Here is a 17,929-nt window from a genome sequence, read left to right on the forward strand (position 1 = left end):
TTCTCAGTGCATGGACCAAAGCTCCCCATTGAGCTCAGACAGACAACATGCTTCACTATATTCAAGAAGAACTTTAAGACCAAAACTTTTTTTTAGATTAGTTTGTGATTTAAACGTCCGTGTTCAGGTCTGCAGGATGATTTGATATCAGCTTTGTAAACAAACAAAAAATGATTACATTGGAATCTTTCTAAATATATTTGTACCGGCTAACGCACATAACATCGGTGGCGACACTAAAGGGAGTGTCGATAAGAGGTGTGTGTGTGTGAGGTTTTAGCAGATTCCTCAGAATTGGAGACTATAACATCCTAGCCCAGTGATTCTCAAAGTGTTTTTACTTAACGGAACACTTCGCACATGTTGAGTATTTAGCGAACACTAATACAAAGCTTATAGCAACTCACTGTTTGTCTGTCTGTCTGGTACAAAGTTTAAACATGTTTTTTTCTCCCATTTCCCATTCTCGGATCAAGTTAAAACTTTGCACAATTATTCACTGAACTTCACAAGATACGAATAAAAAAAAAATTAACCAATTAGTTAATTAATTGTTGGTGCTTAAGTATGTTGTTGATATCGAAATAAGGGAAATAAATGCTACTTAAAGAGAGATGTGGAAGTATATTTGATTTAATCCCCTTATTACGTAATGACACTTTTTTTTCTCCCACTTCCCATTCTCAGATCAAGTTAAAATTTTGCATAATTATTCATAGTCGATTACAATACACGAATCAATCCAAAAATAAAAAAATTATTTGCTTATTTAGTACTTATTAATTAATTGTGTTCAGTATAAAGAGAGCTGAACCCTGTAATTTTCAGATAAATGGCAGTAATTAGCGGTTCTTTCCTTAGATAAGCTTTGTTGTTTTTTTTAAAGTATTATTTTTTTCTATTGCTTGTATTAGAGATCAATTCGTGTGGTGGCCTACTACTTAATTATTCCAGTAGTTTGTGGAACACCTATTCAGACCTCGCGGAACACTAGGGTTCCCAGGATCATAGCTTGGGGAACACTGTCCCAGCCCAAACCTCCATCAGGACGGCGGGCGGGGTTCGAACCTCGCCAGCAAGCAGCCATCCGAATCAACGAATCTAAATGCTCACATGACTTCGTAGGCGTCAGTCATTCCATTACACTCAGCAAAATATACGGGGGGGGGGGGGGAAGGAAGAGAGAGAAAGGGGGGGGGGCTGAAAGTAGATAACTGTAAATAGAAAAACTCGGCTTTAAAAAAAAAAGTTGCATCGCTTGCTTGAAAATTTTCACGCCAAAAGCTGATAAACAAGTCACGTGTTTTGGCACGAGACCAAAAAAAAAACCGGGAAAAAAAAACGCAAGCCATAAGATGTACTGCTCGGAAGCTGGGTAGCAGACGATTACTTAACGTCCTGTGCTACTATGCTTGATAAAGTCATGTACAGCAGAAAGTACTGATAATGAAGTCTAAAAAAAAAAGTAATATAACAAATGAAATGGTCCTTATATTTTCTACAAATATAAGATCTACATTTAACTTTAAAGAAACCCAGTTAAAACTACAAGACAACACTAAGGAACTAATTTACCCCCACACCGTAAAGTAAAAGGTCAAGGTAAATTCTTATAACTTTATAACGTTATACTTTGGAAATACTATTTGGTTGCAAAAAAACGAGTACAAACTAGCCTGCGACATACTGCACGGAGAATGTATGTTACACAACCACAGACGACATTTTCAGAAAACATTCTGCATTTATTAGCATTATCTTGAGAGGGCGACAGTTGTGAGCGCGGTGTGTTGTCTCCCCTCTGCCGTCATACGCTCTTCAGCTAGAGCGCAAGCTTTGACCAGCAGACGACCATTCATTCGTTTGCAGTCAAAAAGTTGTGCCCAAGAAATAGATCTACACTACTACGAGACTATCCAGTATTGCACTCAAGGGTCAAGCCTCGTTTTGGTACAAACACATTCCTTGTGTAAACCTATTATCACTATCTTGAGAGGGCGACAGTTGTGATCGCGGTGTGTTGTCTCCCCCTATTCCGTCATACGCTCTTCAGCTAGAGCGCGAGCTTTGATCAGCAGACGACAAAGGGATATCCATCCATTTGTTTACAGTCAAAAAGTTTGCCCGAGAAATAGATCTACACTATTACGAGACTATCCAGTATTGCACTCAAGGGTCAAGCCTCGTTTTGGTACAAACACATTCCTTGTGTAAACCAATCTGCTAAGTTTTTTTTTAACTTGCCTAAATGAAAAACACCCTATCCGGTATTGATCAGCTAATAACGCATCACACTAGTTAGTTTTAATTAATTAAAAATCCCAACGCACAATTTCTTTATATAACAGAAGCCGATATGAATATATTTACCAACACCTCTTAGAACACGCCCATACTAGAATTAATAATTACAGCACAAAACTTTGTACACGTTAATTCTGTCACTTGCCATGCTCGGATCAAGCTGAGACTATTTGCACAACTTTTCTTTGTAGAAGACAACACGCGAATCAGTCAAAAAAATAAACCAATCAGTTAATTCATTAGTGGTAATCAATCAGCTTTGTTTGATATAGAAAGGGCGAGATCAATCTTGCAGTATTGAGAGATATGAGAGTAACTGTGCGGATCTTTGCCCCTTTATAACCTTTGTTTTGCTTTATAAGTGGCTTTTTTTTCCTGATATATTTTTGCTTGTCAGTTATGAAATCTTACTAACGCACACACCAGTAGATCAGACCCTAGCCACCAGGAGCGGTGACCTATGCACAAAATAAGGTCGATGTACAAGGATAACCACATGTCACACGCGCCCTATCTCCTACGATAGCGCACAGACTCGCAGAGACAGACGGTAAATGGCCATGTCACTTTGGCCTTGTGTTATGTGGTCCGAAAATATTTTCCGTGTGCTTACTATTGGCGTACACAATCAACACTATAGCGGGTGGGTAAAGTGCGGCATATAAGATTATGCAGCCTCCCAGGACCTCTCTCTCTCAAAGGTTCTCAACATATACAAAAAATGCTCTATATAAAAGAAAGAAAGTCGGATTAAATGGGTGGCTGCCTGGTCGTGTGGGATGCGCTGTGGACTATCGTCTGGATGGTTCTGGGATTCGAACCCCTGCTCGTCGTTGTTTGCTAGGGTTTAATCATCTTCACACGTGAGAGAACATTCAAAAACAATGAGAACAAACAAAATGAAATGCTCTAAGATTGCGCCACCCAAACATTTCATGAAGTGCATTCGCATTAAAGCTTTCAAAAGAAAGAAGGGGCATCCATTAACTTAAATCCAGCCCTGGCTCGGTATAATTGAAAGAGATTAAAAAAAAACAACAATCTGTGTTTTGTGTATGGTATAACGCCTCCCCCCCCCTTTTTTTCTACCATATACTAATTAAAACCTATTTCTCACTTTTGAAGCACTTGCTGAATGCCTGAATGAATTACCATAAAGCGTTCATGTTTCAAACTGATAAATCATTTTTTTTAAAAAAAGGTGTTCGCTAAGAAAAAAATAATGGTGATGGACAGCGTGAGGACAAAAGACGCATGTGTTCTGTGTGAGGGGGGGGGGGGTAGAAAGGGTGTACGTGTGTGTACTAAAAATATACACAAGTGTCAACACTCAAGTGAAAAGGTTTAAACGTTACAACTGACAGAGCGTCACAGTCACTATTTCATTACACCCAATTCTCTCTGTGACCTGCACACTTACATGTATTTAGAATCTCTCTCTGTGGCCTGCAAAAATACATGTATTTAGAATCTCTCTCTGTGGCCTGCAAAAATACATGTATTTAGAATCTCTCTCTGTGGCCTGCAAAAATACATGTATTTAGAATCTCTCTCTGTGGCCTGCAAAAATACATGTATTTAGAACCTAAGTCGGAAGTGACCTCTGTAGGGTTTTTACAAGACAGTGCAGGGCAGGCGCAAATTGAGGGTATTAAGCGTGTGGGGTGGTCTGGGCTACGGAGTGCCCCTGTGGCCGAGACACCATGCAGTCACACTTCTTGCCACCTGGCCTCGGCCCGATGCTACCAGTATGGTGACAACCGGTGCTCTACTAGTGGCTGAGATAGACACGACAAGGACTGTTCATATGTACTGACTCATACTGTTAATTATGTACTAACGTACACACGGTCTGTTAACGACCTGCCGAACACAACAGGAATGTAATCGAACTGGTCATCTTTGAGATCTAGATCTTTCTATTTAATCTATGCAAAGCTACAGTAGGAGAAAATGTGTGACCAAAAAAATTCATTCATTCATCATCATTGGCCTCCTTCAGTCGTAGAACGACTATGGTTCATCTCAGAGCACACTTCCTCGTGTGGCTGTGGAGCCCTATTTTGGAGAGACACTCCCGTCCACAGATAGCGCAGACCAAAAAAAAAATCATTCATTCATCATTGGCCTCCTTCAGTCGTAGAACGACTATGGTTCATCTCAGAGCACACTTCCTCGTGTGGCTGTGGAGCCCTATTTTGGAGAGACACTCCCGTCCACAGATAGCGCAGACCAAATAAAAACGGGAGGGGGCAACGCTGTCACATGTTTTACCAGAGATACTCGAGGGTCTTAATTGAATACTAATAATTACCCCTTCTTTAGTACCCCTTGCTTTTCCCCATATGGACATTAACAAAATTATCCTCCCTTGGCTGATAATTACATAGCCTATGTATTTATAAATAAATTGTGTATGCAATTGTGTAGCATGTTTACGCACACACACGCACGTGGAATGCAATTGTCACTGGAACTTGAAAATCGCACTCTCCCATTACTTGAAAAATCCTTCAATACAACAGCAAAGGTGTAGCCTAGAGATTATGATAATGGTTGACAAACTACTGTCATACCACAGCTGGTAACTAACAAATCAATACATACACAGGCAGTGGCGTGCGTAGCTAAAGTGGAGGAGGGGGTGAACATTTGAAAATCCCCCCCGGGCCCCCACTTTAGGGGGGGCGGCGGAAAATGAGAGTCCGTAATTAGTATTTTCACATTAAATAGCACGCCAATATCTCATGTGATGATGTCGAATGTCAAAATGCAGGATCCCCTAAAGAGTTCAAGCTTCCCCCCCCCCGCCTCCCTAATACCTACGCCACAGATAACAGGACATTTGTAAATGAGGAAGAAGATAATAATTAGTGACCAAGATATTGCAGTGGCCAGCATAAGGAATATATATAAAAAATAAAAAAAACAACAACTAGAGAGTCTGATAGAGACAGTTTCGCAATTATTGATTACACTACAGTCTCTGGTGCTCACACAACACATAGGGGACAGGTGGTAGGCTAGTCATTATTGCAGTTGGGGATGAAATAGTGGTCCATGCTTTGAATACTGTGAATGTTTGCATGTCTCACTGCATCAAAACTATAAAACGTGATAATTCTTTTCATTTTAGAAGAAATACCTACGGTCGTAAAGATTCTAAAGAACCACATTTCATTGCAGGTTTATCCACACAAAGTCACAGACTACTGACTTTTGTCTTTGAAGAAGCAAGATAACTCAAGGTATTTGCCCTTTCATAATTTGCTAGTGTTGGTTCTTAAAGTGGGTCACAGCTGACTTTTCACAGCCACATAAAAATTCTGCAATCTTCCATAATCTTTGGACTGGAAGATCCTATAACTGAACTTTAACCTAAAAGGCAACAAATAACATTTTTTTCTACTCTCTCATGTTTAGGATTTAAACCAAAGAAAATCCTTTCCTTTGAGAAAAAGATTATTAAATCCCTTCTTAATAGACAGACCAATAAGTATTGGGTTGACAGTTTTAAGAGCTTACCAAACAATCAGACAGACTCTGTCTTAAAGGCTTGGTCATCTCAAATGTACAACCTTGAGGGGGGCATATAAATTATTCGGCCCCCTTTTTGCAACAGGACTGATATCCCGAGCACAAAATGAAAAAAAAATTGTGTCAAGAAACTTTTTTTTAAAGTGATAAACTATCAAAGTCCAAAGTCCTACATCACCCAAGAACTTGTTTGTTACATAAATTTCATCATTATCACATTTTATAGTTATGACAGAGTTTTCAAAAAAAAAAAAAAAAAAAGGCTCTTATCAAAGTATTCAGTTTGTAAAAGTACTTTTTAATTATCATTCAAGCCAAGTAACTATTTGATAACAGCCACTGGATGAGCAGATCTTTACAAAACAATGATAACATTAGCGTCCACCCCATGCAGTGATAACAATATTATCTGTCACGTTTAAAACAATCAGGTTGATAAAGGTAAACTATTATTGATTGCAGACATCAAAAAAATATGATGATGAAATGAGCTTATCATTTAAACAGTGCTGTGTCACCCTGACCTAGTTTTCAAAAACAAAATGTTAATATATATATATAGTCATGTTTAATATTAATATTAATTCAATAGTATGAATAGTGGTCAATATGATATAATTTATTCCGATGGTTAAGTACAATATATAGACATGTTTAGTTTTACTTTTAATAGTCAAGAATAGTGGTCAATTAGATATAACTTATTCTGATGGTTAAGTACAATAGATAGAGACATGTTTTGTTTTACTTTAAATACTTAAGGCTACCAAAGTACTCAACATAAAATTAGTTATTTACACAGACACAGTACAGCACACGATTTAGACTAGATTTAATAACCAAGCCATAGATAAAATGAGTAAGCTATCAAATTTAAATATCAATATCACACTACAGTGGATCCATGGACACATTGGCATCATGGGAAATGAAAAGGCAGATAAGCTATCAAAGGCAGGATCATCTATGGAACTACCAGATAGATCTGTTAACTACCTCACCCTAAGGTCAATGTTAGTCAACAATCACAAAGAGGAGTGGCTCAACCAATGGGCATCAGAAACACAGGCAGAGCCATGTACAAAGAAATGACTATGCCTAACAAACTGGACAGTATTAACTTCCTCTCCAGCAAAGAACAATCTACAATTATCCAACTAAGAGCAGAACATACACCTCTGTTAAATTACCATCTGAACAAAATAGATTCAACACAACTCCCCCTTTGTAGACACTGCACCCACCCTTATGCAACCGTAAACTATATCCTCTTTAAATGCCCCTTCCTAATCCACCATAGGCAGACCCTACTTCCACTACAACCCAACATAACCAACACCCTGTACGGCAGTGCTGAACAACTGAAGAAAACAGCACACCATTTTTCCTTCGCACAGTCTGCAAAAGAGCTGACAGCTCAGCAGCAAAAAGCTGGCTAGAAGAAGAAGAAAGAAGAAAACTGAATGTAAGCAAGACACCATTGTCTTTAGTTATCCCCTAGAGTCGTATGGGCAAAAGATTTCCATTACTCATCACAAATGGTTTAACAACAATTCATCTCCAACAAAACCTTCAGCCAACAATTGGTTCACCAAGCCATTCAATATAATGTTAAATCTGATAAATAATATGTTCACTTGCAAATGGTTCACAAAATATGGTTTCAACAAAATATTTGTTATTCACAGTAACAAATGGCTCACTAAAAATTAGATCTAGATCTTCATCTAGTTACTAGTTCACTGCAGCTAATTAATTAACAAGAAGGTGAAATCAATTAAATTTTATTTTATTCTATATGATAATGAGAATGTAAGACTTTCATAGCCTAGTGAAAAGAGCTGCTATTATTAGTCTTTCAAATATTTCTTGATTTACCTTTCTGACTTATTTTATCTTATCTTTAGGGCCTATACTACTCTTAATAATCTTTTGGATAATAATGTACTCTTTAGAAAGTAATTATCTTCTCTTTTGAAGTAATGTCTGTAATTTATAAGATTTTAACTATTGGCATAAATGAATATAAGACTAGACAGATGTAAATTCCTTCTTAATCTCAAAAAGTAAAGTTGCAATAATAACTGTACATAAAATTAAAACACTGAATCATAAGTTACAATAACAAAACCTAACTATAATAAAATACTCAAAAAAGACACAATGATAAAAGCACATTTCTTCAGAGACTTTTACTGTGGCCTTTTCTTGGAATAAATACATGTTACATTGTTCTTCAGCGTTGACTACATCTCTTTACTAGTTAAAACCGATGTGTTTGTTTTGTCTGGATTGTTGATCAACTACACGGAATACACCCGAACAATTACACCCAAACGCTTGCAGAGTAATTGGTTGAAATTCAACAGTCATCCATAGTTGACCTCAAGACAGCCTGAACAAGCAACATCACATATTCCATATGATAGGACAAACTCATACATAGCTTTGTCTTCCCTAGTGCCATTAGAGCATGGAATGGTTTGCATAAATCAGTCACTTAGTAACATGTATAAACATCAAGATTTCAGTAGATTGACACATCAATATATATATATATTAATATAATATATATAGTCAATATTGATCTAGTTAATTATAGAAGATATAAGATAATAAAGATCATATAGTCTGTCATAGATCTAGAATTTATCAAATGCTGGTAAAGCGCTTGGCTTCTGAACCAGGGACCAGGGTTTGAATCCTGGTGAAGACTGGGATTTTTAATTTCGGGATCTTCTGGTGCCTATTTGAGTCCACCCAGCTCTAATGGGTACCTGACATTAGTTATGGAAAAGTAAAGGTGGTTGGTCATTGTGCTGGCCACATGACACCCTCGTTAACTGTAGGCCACACAAACAGATGACCTTTACATCATCTGAATCTGTCCTATAGAACACAAGGTCTGAAAGGGGAACTTAACTTTACTTTTTTATTATCATAATATCATATTATTATAAATTATTATGTTGATCATGTCTGATATGGTGTGACTCTCAATCAAACATTGTAATTTTTACCATTCAGGAATATTATACACCATGATTTATGACTTATGACAGTAGTATTAGTAAACTGTAAAGTCTAAAGACTTAAGTTAGTAAGTTGCAATTTAGTATTAGATCTATATTTTCTAGCAACTAGATCTAGTGTACTATTAGTATAAGTCAATTATTATACTAATTGAAGTAATTGTAACTAATTATAGACCTAAAATATATTAGTAATTGGCTATATTATATATTCTAGTTATTATTTTTCGAACGTTATAATGTTATATAGAATAGAATCACAGACCCTATATAATCTCTATAGTCTATAGTGACTATAGAATAGATATAGTAACTTCTAGATTTAGATCTAATCTAGATTCTATATATAAAATATATATAATAATTATAATTATAGTTACAGTATAATACTTTTAATAGTAGCTTATAAGTGACATTAGTCAAATTCAAAGTCACTGTGACAAGTGTTGTATTTGTTATATTTATATGCAGTAACTGAACTGAGTGTAAAGTTGTAAAGTAGTGTGTCTGTGTAAGTAGTGTAGTGTGTAGATCAGATGCATGTTTGTTAAGATCATATTAGTCACTAGTGTCACTAGTCGTGACTAGTGACTATACTGATACTATAGTGCCAGTGACTCCAGTGTCATAACTAGTGACATAAAGACATAAGAGACTAAGATCTAGACTGAGACTCTCAACTCTAGGCAGTCTAGTACTGTCTAGGACTAGATTTGACTAGATCTAGATCTAGATCTAGTAGGAGAGTGAAGAGTCTAGAGTCTAGACCAGGCTATCATTAATTAAATTAATAAGACTATTATTATTATTATAATCATAAATGTATTGTATCAATACGTCAATACGAATACCATAGTTACCAATAGCTTCCTTACCCTTTTGGTAATAAATCTAGAATAGATGTAGATCTATATTAGAATATACTATGTAGATCTATATCCACTGTTTACGAATAGTACAAAAACTGCACAGACAAGGCCAGTGACCGCGTCAACGGCTTAGGCCTAGATCTAGTTTTGTAGCTCAACATAGAATGCTGTGACCTCTTTTAACCTTTTTAGGTCAGGGCTGTATATTTTATGTCTTAGGGATCATTCATTTTTAACTTTTATTTGTTATAAAAGTTTTAATTTCATAAATCAATTTCTTATTTTTATGAGATAGGGCCTACAACAGACCAGTATTCTTAAAAACTAAAAACTAAAATCACTGATTCTTGCATATCTTCATCATTTCATCCATTAAGATATATAATGTCGACTATGTGCAGATGATTACATAATGTTATATAATCATATAGAAATCAAATTGTTTTTAAATTGTAGCTTGTTAAACAGAGCCGGCCAGAGGTAGGCTAATTGGAGGCCCTAGGCCTAAGCGAAGTTGATATGTGCCCCCAAATGAAATAGAAAACAAACAAAAAATGGACATCATTCACCAATCGTAAACGAACAAACATTTAGCCACGTGATTCTATATATATTCTATACAAATTATGTAAGAGCTTTAAGTACTATTGAGCTCATCATCTTAATGACCGCAATCACATTACGTATACCTTATCTTATCTTATCTTAGGCCTATATAATACACACGTTACTTCAAAAAAGAAGATGATTATGTCCAACGCGTCATGCATCTAGTTATGCATATATATTAACCAATGACCTAAATTCTACTAAGTTACTGCATGGTTTTCCTGGCTAAGAAAGAGCATTTATACACATTTGTCCTAGCATATGGAACGAGGAATGTGCTTTTATCTTTGTGTCTTTCCAGTTTCTTAATGTTTTACATAAATGATTTACCAAATTGCATTAGTTCAGGAACAAAAGTCAGATTATTTGCAGACGATTGCATAATATATAGAACAATAAAAACAACACAAGATACAGATATTTTACAAAGAGAATTAGATGAATTACAGAAATGGGAATCAAATTGGAGCATGTCTTTCCACCCAGAAAAATGTCAGTTGTTAAGAGTAACTAAAAAACTAAAACAAATTAATTCAACTTATCTTATTCATGGCAAACCAGTAACACAGACTAAAAACGCAAAATACCTAGGTGTTATAATAAATGAAAACTATCATGGAATCCACATATTGATGAAACTACAAAAAAAATCAAACAAAGCATTAGGATTTATTAAAAGAAATTTCTATAAATCAAACAAGAACATAAAACTAAAATGTTATTTAACCTTGGTTAGGCCAATAATAGAATATGCATCCTCCGTTTGGGACCCCTCAACTCAAGAAAACATTAAGAAACTGGAACAGACACAAAATAGAGCAGTGAGATTCATAACAAACGAATATTCACATTTGACTAGAGTAACACCTTTAGTAAAATCACTAAATTTAGAAAGCCTTCAGGACAGAAGGCTCAAAAGTAAAGTAGCAATCATACATAAAACACTGAACCATAATCTTCAAATACAAAAACAAAATTTAAAACTTTACATCGCAGGACCCTAGTTTTTCAGGTCAATTATTTGGCAGCTGTCTATCCGCACGTATGATGACGTACTGACGTGACCTCACCTGCTCGCGCGCAGAGCGCGCCCGGTCACTGCCCTCTCTCTCTCTCTTCTTTTAGTACGTTAAATCGTAGATCTATGTAATATAGATTTAGATTTTTTTGTACAATTTATTCTTGGAATAACTATTAATGTTTAGATGGTATTTTATGTTTTTAATTGGGGAATTTTTATTAATATATTATTAATTAATTACAGACCTACGTATCTTTGCTAAAAAAATAATATTATAAATCTAATCGTGATAAATCTAATCGTGTGTTAACTGTTTTGTTTCTTTTAAATACGTATTGAAATACATTTTTTTCTGCTCTCGTTTTTTTTTTAGAGTATGTAATCTTATTTTTCTACTTTAAAAATAATTATAATTATTAAATATGCAAGCAAAAAATGTGTATTTTGTATATTTTTATGTTTGCGGAAATATAGGCACAGGGTTGACGTACTGCCGTAAATCCATAACTGGATTTTTATATTACGAGTACGCTACAAATGGACATTTTGTTAACCATGACGAGGTTGCCGACCGTAATATGTCTCTGTTACGTCTTCATATTGGATGAGACTCTTTAGACATGAAAACGACAAATCACAGTTTATAAATACTTAAAACTTTATTAATACTGAAAACACTTTCTTGTTCATATTCCTCCATTTTGGTTCTCCTCTCCTTTCAACACGCATTCGCACCATTTCACATTTACACTAAGATGCGCACGTAACACCCCCCCCCCCTGTTTAACAAGTTCGATGCACATCGAACGTCCAAAATACAAATCACTGAATATATTATCAGACTATTCCAAGTTTTAAAAAAATCGGTAACATATAAAACCATAATGTAATACTAAACAAAATCAAACACAATGTCATGTTAATACCAATACAATTCCAACATGTTAACATATATCTATAAGTAATCATATTTCTATTAATACAACTCCCCACTCATAATTTTATGCCTGTACAAAACACCATCATTCCAGTCGCAATCAAATAGTTAACAAAGTCTATCTTGCTCCATGCATATTGTAACAACAATATTCAATTCATTACACATATATTTATTCATTGTATAATAGAGCAATAATTAGTGTCCATCATTCCTACCTTTTCAAATCATATCTATATAATTCTAACATTATTGACATGCCATCCTTTCCGCTTCCCTCCTTTGCAATGATGTCCCATTGTGATCCTACTACCGAATGTTCTAGCTGTACTGTTTTCTAGGCTGCTAATATCCCTCTCTTTTCTCGTATACGCCTCTTCACTATTGTACCTTGAATCCTTCATTCTAATTAACTGTTGACACTGTCTTCTAATATGCCCCCTTCTCCCACAATTAAAGCATAAGATGTATGGACTTGTACGTCTATATGTGGGTTTAAGTCGCTTTCTCTGTACCACTGATTGCCTTCCTTTACTTTGATTTGGACCCATTCCTATTGCATTGCTTTCTACCTTATCTGTTAATTCTTTCTTCTCGTGCTCTCTGTTACCCATGTCATCTGATGTATGATATCTTATGTCTTCTTCCACATCCCCATTTCTACCTCGCGTAGACTTTATCCCATAATATTTCTTCCAATTCTCAATCTCCCTTACTGAACATATTTTCACCCCATGAATATTCCCAATAATTAAATCTATCTCACCCTGATCTACAACACAAGCTTCCACTGTCCCCTTAAAATACGGTGTGTCTATACTAACTTTAGCAATCGGTAATTGTACAATATTCCCATTAAACATAACACACTTCCTAGATTCGCCTGTATATTCATGGTCTTCCACTAAATTCTTATTCACTCCAATAATAGTGCTCCCTGTATCCCTGATGGTCTTGGCTGCCTTGTTCCCTACGAATGTCTGAAAAATCTCCAATGTTCCAGTATCAGATGACAATGATAAGCCTTGCTCTATTCTACCTTTCTCCCAGTCCTTTCTTTCCTGTCTGTTTCCTTGATATCTTCCGTTGCGGCTATCATTTTGTCTTTCATATGTACCACTTCTATACTGTCTATCCTGTGTCTCCCTTGTTCTTTGAGAGTTATTCTGTGTCTCCCATGTTCTGTTAAAGGCAACTATTTCTTCTATATCACTGCCTCTAGATAATTTCTTCTCGGGATGTGCCACTTTATAAGCCCTTATCAGTCTTACTATGTCTTCTATGGATTTCGGTTTCCTCTCCAACAGAAATATTTTTAATTCCTCCTGACACTCGTACATCACTTTGTCCAGCATGAGAAATGTCTTAAGACTGTCAAAGGTTTTTTCTACCTCAGCGGTTTCTATCCAGTTATCGAAATGGCTGCTCATTTTGTCCAAGAAGGTCTGCGGATCATCCTCTGGTTCTATCTCACAATTAACAAACTGTTGGCGATAGAAAGCTTCTGTTTTCCCGAAAGTTCGAAGTAGTTGTTCTTTCACAATGCTGTAGTTACCCTGGTTCATACATATTTTTGAAGGCACCTCCGCTGTAAATGATCTCGACAATAAGAATGTCCATTTGTCGTCAGGGTACTCCAGTTCTCTCATTTCTATCTCGAACTTCTTCAAAAAAATGTCTATGTCCATTTTGTCTTCGTTGAATATCAAACCTTTATATTTTGCCAGTTTATTCCCTGTAGAGTCACTCTTTCTTTTATCATCCTCTTTTCCTTGGTCTGTTTTTAACTTTTTCTCTGCTGTCTCTTTTTCAAACGCTAATCTTTCTCTTTCAATGGCAACTAATTCATTTTTCTTTTCCCTTTCAATTGCTACTATCTCCTTATCCTTTTCTCTTTCTCTTTTGTCTTCCTTATCTAATCTCTCCTTTTCTTTTTCTCTTTCCATCGCTAATCTCTCCTTTTCTTTTTCTCTTTCCATCGCTAATCTCTCCTTTTCTTTTTCTCTTTCCATCGCTAATCTCTTCTTTTCTTTTTCCCTTTCCATCGCTAATCTCTCCTATCTTTGTCTCTTTCCATCGCTAATCTCTCCCTTTCTTTGTCTCTTTCCATTGCTAATCTCTCCTTTTCTATGGCTAATCTCTCCCTCTCCATCAACCTTTCTTGTACGTATTTTCTTAGTTCTGCCCCTTCAAGCTCCAACAACCTTCCCTCTCCTTCAACGCTGCTACCTCAGCCTTGTCCGCCACAGTCTATTACTAATAATATCGAATCGAATGTTCTCCTGTCTCTATATCTAGACTTTACTATCTCTACTGTCTGTTGACAGGAGATCCACTGTGTATAGAGGGATACGTGGGTTTTACCTTTGCGTTGGGCGCCACTTGTTACGTCTTCATATTGGATGACACTCTTTAGACATGAAAACGACAAATCACAGTTTATAAATACTTTAATCTTTATTAATACTGAAAACACTTTCTTGTTCATATTCCTCCATTTTGGTTCTCCTCTCCTTTCAACACGCATTCGCACCATTTCACATTTACACTAAGATGCGCACGTAACAGTCTCCTTCTGTCTTGAAAGACAAAGGATGTAAATAATGTACTCACATGAAAAACTAGTTTGTGTTTCTTTTTGAGTCCACGAACAATCGGATCCTACTAAGTAAGCCGATTCCGAAGCGGCAAAGTTAGCCACTGTTCGTATGTCTGAATGCTCCTGTTTTAGGGCTATCTAACAGGGCTGCTTTTTTGTGCATCCCCTTTTTATGGCAACTTCATTTCTTTCGCTATCGGCGAGGTTCGTACCAGCACGCTCAGTTTGTTCTGTTGTCCATCCTGCGCGATGTTCTCAAACTATTTGTTTATACCTGTAGTCGTCAAGATAGGGACGGCCCAGGAATATATGGTGCCGCAATTTGGAAGCAGATGGGCAAGACGTGGGAACAGTTGGAGAGAGTCTAACTTGATTCGCTGATTCTTAAGATGAAGGTTTATGTTTCTCATCTTTGCTGCCACTTGCAGTTTTCTCAGTCTCGTAAATGGTCCTGACGTTCCTTGTAATGATGGTGAAGGTCGGATAATCCTGGCGCCGAACAGCTGGAGATCCATCTTCTTCCAGGTCCGCTGTTTGGTTTTTCAAGTTCTCTATTGTTTAGGTCAAGTGACCCTAGCATCATATAAGTAGATAAAATTTTTATGGAATAGGCTACTTCCAAATATTTGAAATAAACTAAGATACACGTCCAAAAATCTCTATAAAATGTTTACAAAGCTGTGCGTTTTCTAGTTTGTGAACCTAGTATAAAATGCAAAGGTTTATAGACGCCAACTAAATTAGGTAACTTTTGGTGTGCTTGGAGTCAAAGGAAAAATTCAAATCCAGCAGTGCGCGTGGACCTGGGCGGGTGTCTTGTGGGGGGGGGGCTGAGCCGTAAGGGTAAACTACAAGGTGCGTCAAAAAAATGGTTCAAAGTTCCTCTAGTCCTGTAGCCCAGATGGCCCGCTCTGAGTCAATCGGCTGGTCGAGCTGAGCTACCAGCATAGGTCATCGACCTAAAGGGTCAATCAGGGAGCTGCTGTATCCAGTTTCAAAGCTCCTGATTTGAAACACGATCCTCCAAGAATGACACATTATGGTATAATGCTGTCTAAGCGGGCTCAGGGGGCACTGGTAGAAAAATCTGTGATCTCCATGTGGAAGTCATGCCACACAAGAGTATGAACATTCGATGTCTATGCACCTGAGATGAACCCCAATTGGTAACAAGACTGGAAGGATTAGTCCTCCCGTAGAGCCTTGGCGAGAAACTCTTCTGTTAGGCGTAGTACCTTCAAGCTCCCATACAGGTTAAGTGACTGCAGACAAACTATCCCGCAGCTCTCGGAGCTGCATACACTCTTGCAAGAGACGCGCCACTGTCTCCACCGACTCTCCACAGTGTCGGCAACGGGCATCAAAATTTGGCCGGAACCTGGCAAAGTAAGCACCAACAGGGCAGTGCCCCGTTTTACACTGCGCAATGATAGATTGTTTCGACCTTTTTAGCCTCCACCATGGATCGTCGCGGTCCGGGCGACGCAAATGTTGCCAGACTCCACGGGCTTTGTTGGAGCTATCCCAGGATTTCAACCACTTGCCATGTACCCACTCTCGGATTAATGTCGTAGCTTGGTTAAACGTGTCTATGCACAGTAGCCTATAAAACACTTAGGCTGAAAATATGTAGTGATCACGTTTGTGACAATATAATCTCCGATCGTGCCCCCCCCCCCTCAGACGTAGGGCCTGGGGTGCTTGCCCCATTAGCTACACATTATGGCCGCTATTGCTTCTTATCTCTCTTCCATTTTCTGCTTAGCTCTATTTTAAGAAAAACTTTCTTTTGGAAAATTTAGAATTTATACAAAATTATTCAGTATAAGAGTAAAAATTGAGATGAGTTCTGAACCCTAATATTCTTTAATAATATTCTTTATCTAGTCGCCTATTTGCAACCTTTACTCAATCTGATATTTTCTATTGTATTAATACATTTGGGACTATCACTCACAATTTATGCTTGAATCCTAAAAATGCCAAAAATTTAGAGTATAATCTAATTGGTCCACTTAATTTCTCCTCCCACATTTTTTGTTTGTTTAGAGCTTGGAATTATAGTTCTGTAACAAAACAAAGTTACAAACAGGCCTGTTGAACAAAATGTATCACTTACAAATGAGATTATTACTTAGGTGTCTGTGAGGGTGGGTCGGGGTTGGTAGGTGGTGGGGGGGGGGCTCCATTCTGTCTAGCGCTATGTCATGTGCCAAACTGTCCAATGGGGAGAAATGGAGGAAAGGAACGACGTAGGTATTAAGAGGATTGACCTTAATTACTGGATGGCATAGATATGTTAAAAAAAAGTGGACAAGATTAGAGGGCGATAGCCACATAGCCGTAGGGAAAGAGCAAACATTGGCATGTATGTAAATAGAATGTATATACGGCGTACCGGCACCTTTTTCAATTTTGGGAAAAAATATTACTTCTCTTGTATTTTAACGTTTATTATTAATTTATTAGTGAGTACCGGCACCTATTTCTTTAGAAAAAAAAAAAGCACCGAATAGAAGTAAGTATGATGCTGATACCATCCCCTTACCAGGCTAATTGACCCCACTTTTTATTTGGGGGGGGGGGGGGGAGTCAATATGTCCGTGTTTTATGGCCGACCGTCTAGCGAGTTTGATAGCAGACGTGAGAAGAACTATTGCGCCGGAGAACAGAGATCCTATACGTTGGTTACGGTAAGACACAACGCCGACGGGGCAGTAAAGCACGCGCGTAGCAAATAAATAGGAAATGGTGAAAATGTTTCAAATAACTATACAAATGGGATTTTTATATAGCTTATTTAAATAAACACACTTTTTATTTAATTATTCTAATAATTAGCTAGATAAATAAACAAAATCTACGTATCTCTCTTTCTATGCATCCAGTTATCTATCCTCTCTCTGTCTAACTTATCTCTCTCTCTCTCACTATCTATCCCTCTCTATCTATCTATCCTTTCTCTATCTATCTATCCTTTCTCTATCTATCCCTCCCTCTCTCTACCTATCTATCCTCTCT

The 17,929-nt window shown here is 37.1% G+C and overlaps 1 protein-coding gene across 2 annotated transcripts in view; it reads right to left on the reverse strand.

Moving 5' to 3' along the window:
• Positions 1 to 9,896, reverse strand: part of LOC106072138 (pyruvate carboxylase, mitochondrial-like) — a 53,296-nt gene extending 43,400 nt beyond the window's left edge. For both annotated transcript variants that reach the window (XM_056022637.1, XM_056022633.1), the window contains exon 1: positions 9,749 to 9,896. The gene's annotated coding sequence lies outside the window, so the exon portion shown is untranslated. The remainder of the gene's footprint in view (positions 1 to 9,748) is intronic.
• Between the last annotated feature and the right edge of the window lie 8,033 nt (positions 9,897 to 17,929).

This window comes from Biomphalaria glabrata, chromosome 3 (genome assembly GCF_947242115.1).
Source record: "Biomphalaria glabrata chromosome 3, xgBioGlab47.1, whole genome shotgun sequence".
Classification (NCBI taxonomy): domain Eukaryota; kingdom Metazoa; phylum Mollusca; class Gastropoda; family Planorbidae; genus Biomphalaria; species Biomphalaria glabrata.